The sequence below is a fragment of the Panulirus ornatus genome, chromosome 4, assembly GCF_036320965.1.
Source record: "Panulirus ornatus isolate Po-2019 chromosome 4, ASM3632096v1, whole genome shotgun sequence".
NCBI lineage: Eukaryota > Metazoa > Arthropoda > Malacostraca > Decapoda > Palinuridae > Panulirus > Panulirus ornatus.
The window spans coordinates 53,553,588-53,566,589 of record NC_092227.1 but is presented as its reverse complement, the minus strand read 5'-3'; the positions used below and the strand labels follow the sequence as shown (position 1 = coordinate 53,566,589).

Here is a 13,002-nt window from a genome sequence, read left to right as displayed (position 1 = left end):
CTCCATTCCAGCACTGGAAGAGCAGCTGACTATACAATCTACTAATCAACATACAAGCCTTTATTTCGAGAAAAAGGAGAATAGTGAAGTGACCAGTGTCGCCCTACAAAATATCACCTTACTGACGACGCCTACACAGAGTGGAATGTGGCAGCACGTGCCCTCACCTGACCTAATAAAACCCGGAGAAATGTTTGGTGGGCAAACCTACGGCTGCACTAGCAGTTTTGATACCAGACACTTACAATCGATGTTCGGCAGTTATACTTCACAAGGTGCCGCTGTCATTATATATGACCTGACCCTTTTCATAAGAGAGCCGTCCTCAGTCCGCCAGCATGTAGAGAGATCCGAGCTTGCGTCATTCGGCATCGACGTCTCTAATTCCGTATAGGAATAGATACCCTCCCAGACCTGACCTCGTCGTTTCGTGAATATCCGGGTATCACCGCAGCAAGGCAGACGGGTAGTTGAATTACCACTAGACAACAAGTGTACCACTCCAGAGCCTAAGATCCTGGCGATTTGACCCTTGACTCAAGCTGCCGTTAGGACTTTTCTTCCGTCAGCAGATGTCCCAACGTAGCTCCTAACGCTTCATCTTCTTAGCAGGTTTCGTTGTGGTGTCATTTCCGGAGTACACCTTTGGCAGGAATCGCGCGGGACATCGCCTTCGCCAGTCACGAATTGCACCAGTAACAACAAGGAACCTACGACCACACCCGCGGCTCTTCTGTATTCCTAACACACTTCAGGAGCCTCCTGCAACACAAGCACAGACAACGCCTCACTCCAGGAAACGCCATACGCGTCACACCCACCTCCGGAAGGAGCTCCACGTTAATTCGATAGCCAAGCGCCTCTCGAACATGCTCCTCTTTCATGTAGCATCCTCAGTCAACATCGCATAACCCTGCTAAGCCTGTCTCGTACTGCTTGACCCACCTTGCTTTACCTATTCTTCACCATAATCCTGTACCACCTAAACTATATAGTATTGTTGTTATTGTTTAACGTGTTTATGTGCCCTTCTTAGTTATATAACTCCAAAAATCCAGCCTAGAACACTCACTAAGACACACTTTCGGACACTCCTTTACAGCTTTACTGTCAACCTTCCCTGACCTCTGCTGTCATAGTCCTTTTTTTCTACCACCTGCCCTGCGTCATCCCCTACCTATCTCCATTCCTGTATTTGACAGGTCCACCGAGCTGCTACTGCACCCCTAGGTGATTGTCTCTGAGGCAGCAAGGATCCCATGAAACAATGTTTTCACCCAGTAAGGTGCTACAGAACAAAACGGCTTCTCAAATTTCTGGTAGGACCGTACGCAGCGTTTGCCGCCCTGTCCAATACGAAGACAGAGTAGTTTTGCAAACAATTAGGAGAAGAGGGTATCGTAGCATCACTAATGACCTCCCACCACTCCCCTTTCTTCCAACACTAGAAGAGCAGCTGACTATACAATCTAATAATCAATATCAAGCCTTAACCTCGAAAAAATGAAGAGTAGTGAAGTGACCATTATAGCCCCACAAAGTATCACCATGACGACGCCAAGACTGAGTGGCAGATGGCAGCACAAGACCTCACCTGACATATCACCAAGAGAAATGTGTTTGGTCGGCTAATCTTCGGCTGCATCTGCAGTTTTAACACCTGACACCCGATGGTTGCACATCACATGATGGCTCTCTAAAGGAGCTCCACGTTGATTCGACAGCCACTCGCTTCTCGAACGTGCTCCTCTTTCACCGGGCATCCTTACCAGCATTGCATAACTTCTGCCAAGCCTGTCTCGTACTACTTGCCTTACCTCGTACTACTTGACCTACTCCGCTTTACCTCTTCTTTACCATAATCCTGCACCACCTAAACTATATCATTTTGTGGACCCTAACCAATTAATCATTGTTGTTATTTTTTAACGCGTTCCCGTGCCAGTCTTTAGATACCATCATTTCAACAATCCAACCTAGAACACTCACTAAATTGTTGACACTGGAGTTTACTAGATTACACTTTCGGACACTTCTTTACAGCGTTACAGTAAACCTTCCTTGACGTCTGCTGCCATGGTATACCATCATACACCCTTGCTTTCCCAGGTTCACCCAGCCACTCCTGCATCCCTAAGTCATTGTTTTAGCCAGCAAGGACCCCGCGATGTAATGTCAGTAATGCAATACAGGACAAACGCCCTCTCATTTCTGGGAGCACTGTACGTAGTGAACTTCCACGACAGATTAGAAGGGTGCGGGGTGTATCGTAGCATCACTGCCTGACTTCTCACCACTTCCCTCCCCTCCACACACTGGAAGAGCAGCAGACTATACAGTCTACTAATCAACATACAAACCTTAATCTCGAGAAAAGGCAGAAGGGGAGTAGTGAAGTGACCACTATCGCCCCAAAAAGGATCACCTCATTGACTACACCCAGACTGGGTAGCAGGTAGCAGCTTGTGACCTCACGATCAAATAATACTAAGAGAAATGCGTTTGGTGGGTTAACCTACGTCTGTACCTGCAATTCTAATACCCGACACCCACAATCGATGTTCGGCGTTTGCACATGACAATATGCCGCTCTTATCATAGATAAACCGACCCTTTCCATAGGAAGGGCCACCCTCAGTCTGCATGGAGAGAGATCAGAGCTTGCGTCATTTGGCATCGAAGTCTCTAAATTCCCTTTAGGAATAGCTACCCTTCCAAGACCTGACCTCGCCGCCTTGTAAATAACCAGGTATCACCGCAGCAAGGCAGTCAAGTAGTTGGATCGCCACAAGTGCACCACTCCTAAAACCCTGGTGATATGCCTCTAGACTCAAGCAGCCCAAGGGACGTCTCCTTCGTCAGTAGATGGCTCCTGACATTTCATCTTCCTGGCAGGTTTCGTTGCGTCTCATCTCCGGCGTCCATCCTTTGACTGGATTATCGTAGGGCACCGCCTTCGCGTGTCACGAATAGCAACTGTAACAGCAAGGGTCCTACGAGCAAGCCAGCGGCACTCCTGCATCCCTAATACACTTCAGGAACCTCCTGCAACCTAAACACAGACAGACAGCCGCCGCACATTCCAGGAACCTCGATACGTGCCACATCCACCTCCTACAGGAGCTCCGCGTTGATACAACAGCCACGCGTTTCTCTAACGCGCTCCTCTTTCATGTGGCATCCTCATAACCATCGCAATACCCTGCCAAACCTATCTCGTACTAAATGACTTACCTTGCTTTAACTTTTCATCACCATAATCTTAAACCACCTAAGACATGTCACTTTGTACACCCCAACCAATAAAGTATTATCATTATCGTTTAAAGTGTTTCTGTACCCTACTCTCTATCATATCATTCCAACAATCCAATCAAGATCACTCACTAAACTGTTGATCCTTGGAGTTAACAGAGATAGACTTTCGGACACTTTTTTGCAGCGTTATTGTCAGCCTTTGCTTGAACTCTGTTGTCAGTCACTCTCTCTACCACTCGCCCAGCGTTATCCCACACCTGTCTAACTCCATTCTCGTATTTGGCCGTTCCACCCGGCCACTACTGCACCACTAGGTGATCGTCTCTTTCAGTCAACAAGGACCCCGTGAAACGATGTCTTCACCCAGTATGGCGCTATATGACAAACGCCGTCTCTACTTTCTGGAAGCACCGTACGCAGCGTCTGCCGCCCTGTCCCATACGAAGACAATGACCTTCAACAACAGATTAGGAGAAATGGGTATCGTACCTTCGTTGCCTGACCTACCTACCTGTCCTCCCCTTCTAGCAGTGGAAGAGCAGCTGACTATACAAGTTACTAATCAATACACAAGTCTTAATCTCGAAAAAAAAAAAATGAAGATAGGGAGTAGTGAAGTGACCACTGTCGACCCACAAAATGTCACCTTACCGACAACGCCAAGATTGTGTGGCAGGTGGCTGTGTGTGACGTTACCTGATCAAATAATACAAGTAGAAATATGTTTGGAGTACTAACCTACTGCTGTACCTGCAGTTTTAATACCTGACACCTAAAATCGATGTTCGGCGGATTGCAAATCACAAAATGCTGCTGTGATTATAGATGACCTGACCCTTTCCGTAAGAAGAGCCACCCTCAGTCCGCCAGCATGGTGAGAGATCAGAGCTTGCGTGAATCGGCATCGACGTCTCTAATACCCTTTTGCTACCCTTCCTATACTCGACCTCATCTCCTCATAATTACCTGTGTTTCGCCGCAGCAAGGTAGTTATATCACCACTAGACAATACATGTACTACTCTGGCACCTAAAATCTTGGCGACGTAAATCCAGAGTCAAGCAGCCGTAAGGACGTCTCCGTCAGTAGTTGTCCTAACGTGGCTCCTGACACTTCATCTTCCTGGCAGGTTTCGTTGTGCTGTCTCATCTTCGACGTCCACCTTTAGCAGGACTCACGTGGGACATCGCCTTAGCCTGTCACGAACAGCAGCTGTAACAACAAAGGACCTACGACCACGCCTGTGGCACTCAATTCCTCATACACTTTAGGAGCCTCCTGAAACCTAAACAGAAACAGAGAGCAACCGCACACTCCACGAACGGCGGGCGATACGTGCCACAACCACCTCATAAAAGAGCTTTATATTAATGCTCCTCTTTCATCTGGCATCCTCATCAGCATCGCATGACCCCTGGCAAGCCTATCTCGTTCTGATTGGCCTACCTTGCTTTACCTCCATCTCCATAATACTGCATTACCTATGCTATATCACTTTATGTACCCTAACCGATAAAGCATTATCATAATCATTTAACGTTTTCGTGCCCTACTCTGTTATATTCCAACAATCCAATCTAGAACACTCGCTGAACTGTTGACCTTTGGAGGTGACCGATATAGACTTTCGAACACTTATTTATAGCGTTACTGTCAGCCTTGCTTGACCTCTTTCGTCATAAGCACTTTTTTCTACCATCCGCCCAAGCGTCATCCCACACCTGTATTTCCCTTCTTGTATTTGCCAGGTCCACCCGGCCACTCGTGCACCCTCTGGTGATTGTCTCATTTAGCCAACAAGGACCCCGTTAAACAATGTCTTCTCTCAGTAAGGCGCTATATGAAAAACGCCCTCTTTACTTTCTGGTAGCACCGCACACAGAGTCTACCGCTCTGTCCGATAAGGAGACAGTGAACTTCAACAGATTCGAAGAATGGGGTATCGTAGCATCACTACCATACCTCCCACTACTTCACTCCCCTCCTCCACTGGAAGAGCAGCTGACGATATAATCTTCTAATCAATATACAAGTCAATCTCGAAAACAAAATGATGATGTGGAGTAGTGAAATGACCACTGTCAGCCCACAAAGTGTCACTTTACTGACGACGCCTAACCTGAGTGGCAGGTGGCAGTGTGTGACCTCGCCTAACCTAATAATACCAGGAGAAATGTGTTGGGTGGGCTAACCTAAGGCTACACCTGCAGTTTTAATACCCGACACCAACAATCGATTTTCGGAGACTGCACATCACAAGATGCCGCTATAATTACAGATGACCTGACCCTTTCCATAAGAAGATCGGCTCTCAGTCCGCCAGCATGGAGGGGGAGGTCAGAGCTTGCGTCATTCGGCTTTGACGTTTCTAATTCCCTTTAGGAACAGCTATTCCGCCCAGAGCTAAAATCGCCTCCTCGTAAATATCCAGGTATCACCAAAGGAAGGCAGTCAGGTAGTTGAGCCACCACTAGTCAACAAGTGCACCACTCCAATCTTGGCGATGCCCTAACGAAGTTTCCTCCGTCAGTAGATGTCCCAACGTGGCTCCCGACTTTTCATCTACGAGAGTTAACAGTTGGCAGGACTCGCGTGGGACATCGCCTTCGACTCTCATGAACAGCAGCTGTAACAACAAAGGACCTACAGCCTTGCCCGCGGCACTCCTGCATCCCTTACTCACTCCAGGAGCATCTTGCAACCCAAGAACAAACCTGCAGCTGCCGCACACTCCAGAAGCCGACGATACGTACCACACCCACTTCATACAGGAGCTCCACGTCGACTTGGCAGCTAGACGCTTCTCTCACTCCTCTTTCAACTGGCATCCTCACCAGAATCACGTGACCCCCTACCAAGCCTGTCTCATACAATTTGACCTACCTTGTTTTACCTCCACCATAATCCAGCACCTCCAGTAGCTTACTGTCCTCTATAACCTTATATTGTATATCCTATCCGATAAGCACTGATGTTTAAACGTGTTTACGTGCCCCTCTCTCAATTATACCGCTCGAAAAATCCAGTCAAGAACACCCACTTATAATGAAAGATACGACCTGCTCGGCGCGGCGTCGTTTCTTTGATAATTTCATAATAGTGACAGAAGGTATTCCTTTCTCACATCTTTGAATATGAAACAATATAAAACCACATGTGTATGACATGGAACGAACATGCACGCTTGACATGATCACGTAATACGGTCAGCTTCGACACTTCGGGTTGGTAGTCACAGACACCAATCTTTACTTCACCAGCACTATCCTCCTATCTTCTAGGAAAAATCGAGGGTCACCTTCAGATAAAACATATCAAAGCTTACCATTCACTTCACCCAAATTCAACAAAATCGCCTAAAATGTCCCCTTTGACCAATCTAGCAGCCTGTAATTGAACCACTTTCTGAAGAAAGGTTCATCGAGGTCAATCTTAGTGACACTGGAATGAAACAACAATGTCTAAGACGTATATCATGGGTCTAACTTAATTTTGTCATTTCATTACGCATGCCTGTTCATTTTTATATCTCATGGTTCCTTTCTGCGAAGCGAATTTCATTCCAGAATAAGAATTTTTGTACAGAACAACATCCCTATATTAGATACGAGAATTGAAGCCCGACATACTGACTTTCAAGTTGGTGTTGCATACGTTAAATGAAACACTATACTACGGCTAAATCCATGTACAATCTGTCAGGCTATACATACAGCACAAGAATCAAATGAAATCAAAAATGTTGAGAGCAAAAATCCTGCTCATGAAAATGTGATCATCCAATTGGTAAACTACTGGTGTCATTTTTTCACTTGCGTCAAGCCACTGTCCATCCATTGTTATCAACCAACTGGCATGTCCACCCACTGGTGCTGCCAACCCTTAAGCCGGTCGCTCATTTCTGCTAATCTTCCATAAAATATCTAGGGTCACAGACAAAATATGTGCTAAGTATATCGTTCACTTCTCTAAAAAATCAACAAAATCACCCAGATTGTCACCATTATTCACTTAATGGTATCAACCCTTCTTAAGTTTCCACGAACTGCTGTCAACTATTCTACGTTGTCCCGCTACAGTTAACCCCACCGAAATGTTCACCCACCGCTCAGCCCTAAATATTCTCCACCTGCTACTGCCACCTCCACAGGAGCGTCATTGCACCGCTGATGCAATTCTGCCACACCTATCCGATTACTATCTGCTATTAATCCTTTAAAATGTCCACCTTACAGTTCTGCCAACCTTCCAGGTACCAGCCAATGTTTATAGTGCTAATAATAATAATGATAAATCATTATTATTACTATTAACATATGTGAGGCTTCCAGACGAGTAAGAATGAGCAAAAACGGGTGAGGAACCATATGCCAATCACAACACGTTAACCTAAAGCCTTCCATGAAAGTCAATCAAAGCGAAGAATCGCAACGTATTAGGCCAAACATATATCCGTCTTCCCTTCTTGGCACACTTTTCCCAGACTTTCCTCATATCTCACTATGAGAACCATTATCTAATAATGACTCATACATTTCGTAAAGATATCACTCATAAAAAATGCCAAGAAAAAAATGGAGGTATACTCGCAACTTACCTTTTCCGAAGCCAGTCGTTGGATTTACGGGCAAGCGATTCACCGGTGCTTCGTACAAACGTATTATACATTATGTGTAACATCAGACGTTATGTTCAACACATAATTTGTTGATTTATTGAAAGTTAAACGTTTGCACAGTCATTTTCTCGTGATGGGGACAGAGGAATTTGCTCATAAATAGTTTGTTGTATGAGCTCGACACTTTTGTTCTTGCACTTTATAGTTTCACATTATTGTTCGCATTATGTCCTTATGCACCTGCACTCGAGTTTGACATCGAGTATGAAATGATTTATCACGTACCATTTACACTGTTCCGCCCGTGACCTACCGCGAGCGAGGTCAGGTAAAAAGTGAGTAGGTTGACCCTTGCCGTAAGAAAGTAAAAGCAGGTCAAAACCAGTATAGTCTGACCCTCGACTAGCTAGTTCCAAGTTGTCGTTGTTGACACGCATTGGGAGCCACATAGATTGGTAATATTGTATATTATAAAGGTAACTTTAAGAAGGTATCTTCGATATATTTCTTATTTTTCCTTCAATCAGCATAGCCAGGTTAGGCTTATACAATCACACATATTTTTCTTTTATAGTGACCGGTCTGGCACGGGGAGAATTAGCTTTATCAACAGTCACCTCAAATAAGATGAAGAAAGTAATAGTGAAAGAATATAGAAATGATAAATGCGCCGAAGATGTTTGAAGACATGACTCGTAAGGCTAAAAGAGGATTATATTTGGAAAGGAGGAAGAGACATCCACAAATCAGCTTAAAGAGGAAAAAAAGAATTATCGTATGTTATCCTTAAAGATCCACTTGGACCAAGATATGTGTGAATAAAAGAGGAGGGAGGGAAGTAACTGTGTGGCGGTAGCGTTGCGTCTGGGCGGGAGGGTGGCATGCGACAGTTTGCTAAATTATTCCTTCGGTAATTTGCTTGCTTTTAGGCAGTCTTTGGGTAGAGGGACTGTTTTCACAGAAAAAAAAGAAAAATAACATTCACTTGTGTATTACTTCAGTGAAATAAGTCTTATCAATAGAGATATGGAAGTGTGGCGGAAATATATATATGGGTAGGGAGGGAGTGAGGCAACAGTGTGGCAGTAGCAGTGTGCATGGTTAGGGGTGAGGAGTGGGAGGGAGGGAGGCGAGTGTGGTGTGGTGTTGGTGTTCTGTGTGGCTAGGGAGGGAGGGATGCGAGGACGTGGAGTTGGCGAAGTGTGTGGGTAGGGAGAGACACACGCGAGTGTGGTGCAATGATGTATGTATGTGGGCAGGAAGTGTGTGTGTGGGCAGGAAGGGAGGGAGGAAGGCAACACTGTGGGAGCAGCGGTACGTGCGAGTAGGAAGGGAGGGAGGTGGGAAACTGTGTAGGCGTAGTGCTGTGTTTGGACGGGAGGGAGGCAGGCTTGTTTTTCAGCATAATGCATTTCCGTTTTTTATTAAAGGTTGCTCATAGATAATAAAAGTAATATTCGAGATGATGTTGACTTTTCATAATTGTAACAGGAACACTGTATGTGTGAGACTGATCCGCATTTACCGTCAGTTATATCAAACACTCTACGTACAATATCATTCGGTATCATCCTTGATACAAATTTGACGTTTACCGTATTGTATGTCTTTTTAGAAATATCTTTCACAACTGAAGGTGTTAAGATTATTCAGACGGTGGCTGTAGCTTGATGTATATTGCCCAAATAACCAATCATCCCGAAACAAAAAAGATTATCTATGACTTACCGAGTGTGGCGATAGAGAGTTGTGTGTGTGTGTGTGTGTGTGTGGTTAGGGAGGGAGGGAAGCGACAAAGTGAAGATACAGGTATGTGTGGAGATTGAGATAGGGAGGCAACAATGTAGTGGCGATGTGTGGGTGGGAGGGAAATGGATGGCAGTGTGGCAGCAGCAATGTGTGTGGGTGAGAAGGTAAGCGAAAGTGTGTTGGTAGCGATGAGTGTGGGCAGGAGGGAGGGAGGCGACGATGTGGAGACAGCGATGTGTGTGTGGTTGATCTTGAGAAGGAAACATGTGGTGGTGGCAGTGTGTGTGGGTAGGAGGGAGGCGACGGTGCGGCAGCAGCGATGTGTGGAGGCGAAAGAGGGAGGGAGGAGTGAGTATGACGGTAGCGAATCCAGCGGGGTGTGTGTGTGGAGGAAGGGAGGCAACAGTGTGGCGCTACCGGTGTGTATAGAGAGGTTGGAAGTAAGCAACAGACTGGTGGTTCATTACTTTGATAACATATTTGATTGCAGACTGTATATGAATTGTTTGTTATTGATGACTGCTAACTAAGGAGAGTGATTTCCTACGTGAATGTTGAGTTTTCGCTATAATAACAGGAATATGATCGTGTAGAAATAGAAATAGACTGATTCAAATAACATACTTCTGTTACTAATAACGTATTGCAATATCATTGCAAGTTTCCCCTTAATACAAATTGGAATGCATGACACTGACTGTATTAAAGTAATAATACACAATGTTGCCTTCATAAAAATTTGTGCATGAACATGCTTGGGGGCAGTTTCCTGAGTGGTGTATGCAAGGAGTATCTTTAGTTGGTATAATGTGAACTGTGTTCACAAACATGTTCTGGCATTTTAGTTCTAACTGCACTAAGTATATTGGTCTATAACAATGTATATATATATATATATATATATATATATATATATATATATATATATATATATATATATATATATATATACGAATAAAGGGCATATGAACGCGCACCTTCATAGAACATACAAACCTCCAACAGCCAGGATCGAACCCGGGACCCCTGTGCAAGAGGCATGCCTGCCTCTTGCACAGGGGTCCCGGGTTCGATCCTCGCTGTTGGAGGTTTGTATGATATATATATATATATATATATATATATATATATATATATATATATATATATATACATATACGCATCCTCTACCACTTCTGAAACCACACTGCTCTTCCTCAATCTGATGCTCTGTACATGCCTTTACCCTCTCACTCAATACCCTCCCATATAATTTCCCAGGAATACTCAACAAACTTATGCCTCTGTAATTTGAACACTCACCTTTATCCCCTTTGCCTTTGTACACTGGCACTTAGCATGCATTTCGCCAATCCTAAACCAATCAACAACACAGTCACCCCCTTTTTTGATAAATTCCACTGCAAAACCATACAAACCCTCTGCCTTGCCGGCTTTCTTCTTCCGCATAGCTTTCACTACCTCTTCCCTAAATACATCCCATTCCTCCCCCACTCCCCTCACTTCATTTGCTCTCACCTTTTGCCATTCTATACTCAATCTTTCCTGGTACTTCCTCTCACAAGTCTCCTTTCCAAGCTCACTTACTCTCACCACTCTCTTGTCCCCAACATTCTCTCTTTTCTGAAAATCTCTACAGATCTTCATCTTCGCCTCCACAAGATAGTGATCAGACATCCCTCCAGCTGCCCCTCTCAGAACACTTACATCCAAAAGTGGATGTCGGTTTGCAGCAGGGGTGCGTGATATTTCCATGGCTGTTTAATTTGTATATGGATAGGATGGCAAGGGAATTGAATGCAAGGAGTTTTGGAGAAAGGGGCAAGTATGCGGTCTGTTCTGGATGAGAGGGCTTGGGAAGTGAGTCAGTTGTTGTTTGCTGATGATACAGCGCTGGTGGCTGATTCGGGTGAGAAACTGCAGAGGTTGGTGATTGAGTTTGGTAAAGTGTGTGAAAGGAGAAAGTTGGGAGTAAATGTGAATAAGAGCAAGGTTATTAAGTTCAGTAGGGTTGAGGGACAAGTTAATTAGGAGGTAAGGTTGAATGGAGAAAACTGGAGGAAGTGAAATGATTTAGAAATCTGGGAGTGGACTCAGCAGCGGATGGAACCATGGAAGCAGAAGTGAGTCACAGGGTGAGGGAGGGAGCGAAGGTTCTGGAAGCGTTGAAGAATGTGTGGAAGGTGAGAACGTCAGCTCGGAGAGCAAAAATGGGTATTTTTGAAGGAATCGTGGTTCCAATAATGTTATATGGTTGCGAGGCGTTGGCTATAGATAGAGTTGTGTGAAGGAGGGTGAATGTACTGGAAATGAGATGTATGAGGACAATATGTGGTGTGAGGAGGTTTGATCGTATAAGGAATGAAAGGGTAAGAGAGATGTGTGGTAATTTAAAGAGTGTGGTTGAGAGAGCAGAAGAGGGTGTTTTGGAACGGTTAGACACATGGAGAGAATGAGTGAGGAACGATTGGCAAAGAGGATATATGTGTCAGAGGTGGAGGGAAGAAGAAGCGGGAGACCAAATTTGGGGTGGAAGGATAGAGTGAAAAAGATTTTGAGCGATCGGGGCCTGAACATAGAGGAGGGTGAAAGGCGTGCAAGGAACAGAGTGGAATGGAACGATGCGGTATACCGGGGTCGACGTGCAGTCAGTGGATTGAATCAAGGCATCTGAAGCATCTGGGGTAAACCATGGAAAGGTCTGTGGGGTTTGGATGTGGAAAGGAAGCTGTGGTTTCGGTGCAATATATATGACAGCTAGAGACTGTGAACGAATGTGGCCTTTTTGTCTTTTCTAGCGCTACCTTGCTGGAAGGTGGGGAGGAGGGGGGGGGGGTGCTCTTTCGCGTGTGGCTGGGTGGCGACGGGAATGACTGAAGAAGCAAGTATGAATATATACATGTGTATATATGTATATGTCTGTGTATGCATATGTATGTACACGTTGAAATGTATATGTATGTATATGTGCGTGTGTGGGCGTTTATATATATACATGCGTATGTGGGTGGGTTGGCCCATTCCTCGTTTGTTTCCTTACCCTAACGTGGGAGACGGCGATTACGTATATCAAATACATAAAATGAATATTACATATATATCCCTTGGGATGTTTGCATGCACTTGATTGTATCCACACGTGCCATTTCTCTGCAGGGTGCAGTAGCGAATCACAGCAAAGTAAACCTTCACAAATAACAGAGTCTACCCTTTTGCTGGTCAGTCCAGCGTCTTCCCTAGTATCATTTCTGGGGTGAATGGAAATATCACCGGAGCTGCGTAGACTTGCTGAGACTCTGTCATGGTTAACACAGGAAGCGCCACTGTAGTGACTTGACTAGTCTGCTACGTCGGTCATAGCGGCAGCATGACGTCAG

At 45.0% G+C, this 13,002-nt stretch overlaps 1 protein-coding gene across 2 annotated transcripts in view; it reads right to left on the bottom strand.

The window, feature by feature from the left end:
- LOC139766248 (uncharacterized) overlaps positions 1–8,214 on the bottom strand; it is a 345,965-nt gene extending 337,751 nt beyond the window's left edge. Inside the window, exon 1 of one of the 2 annotated variants that reach the window (XM_071694646.1) lies at positions 7,856–8,214. The gene's annotated coding sequence lies outside the window, so the exon portion shown is untranslated. The remainder of the gene's footprint in view (positions 1–7,855) is intronic. The other variant, XM_071694637.1, reaches the window with a different exon arrangement.
- Positions 8,215–13,002: the final 4,788 nt, after the last annotated feature.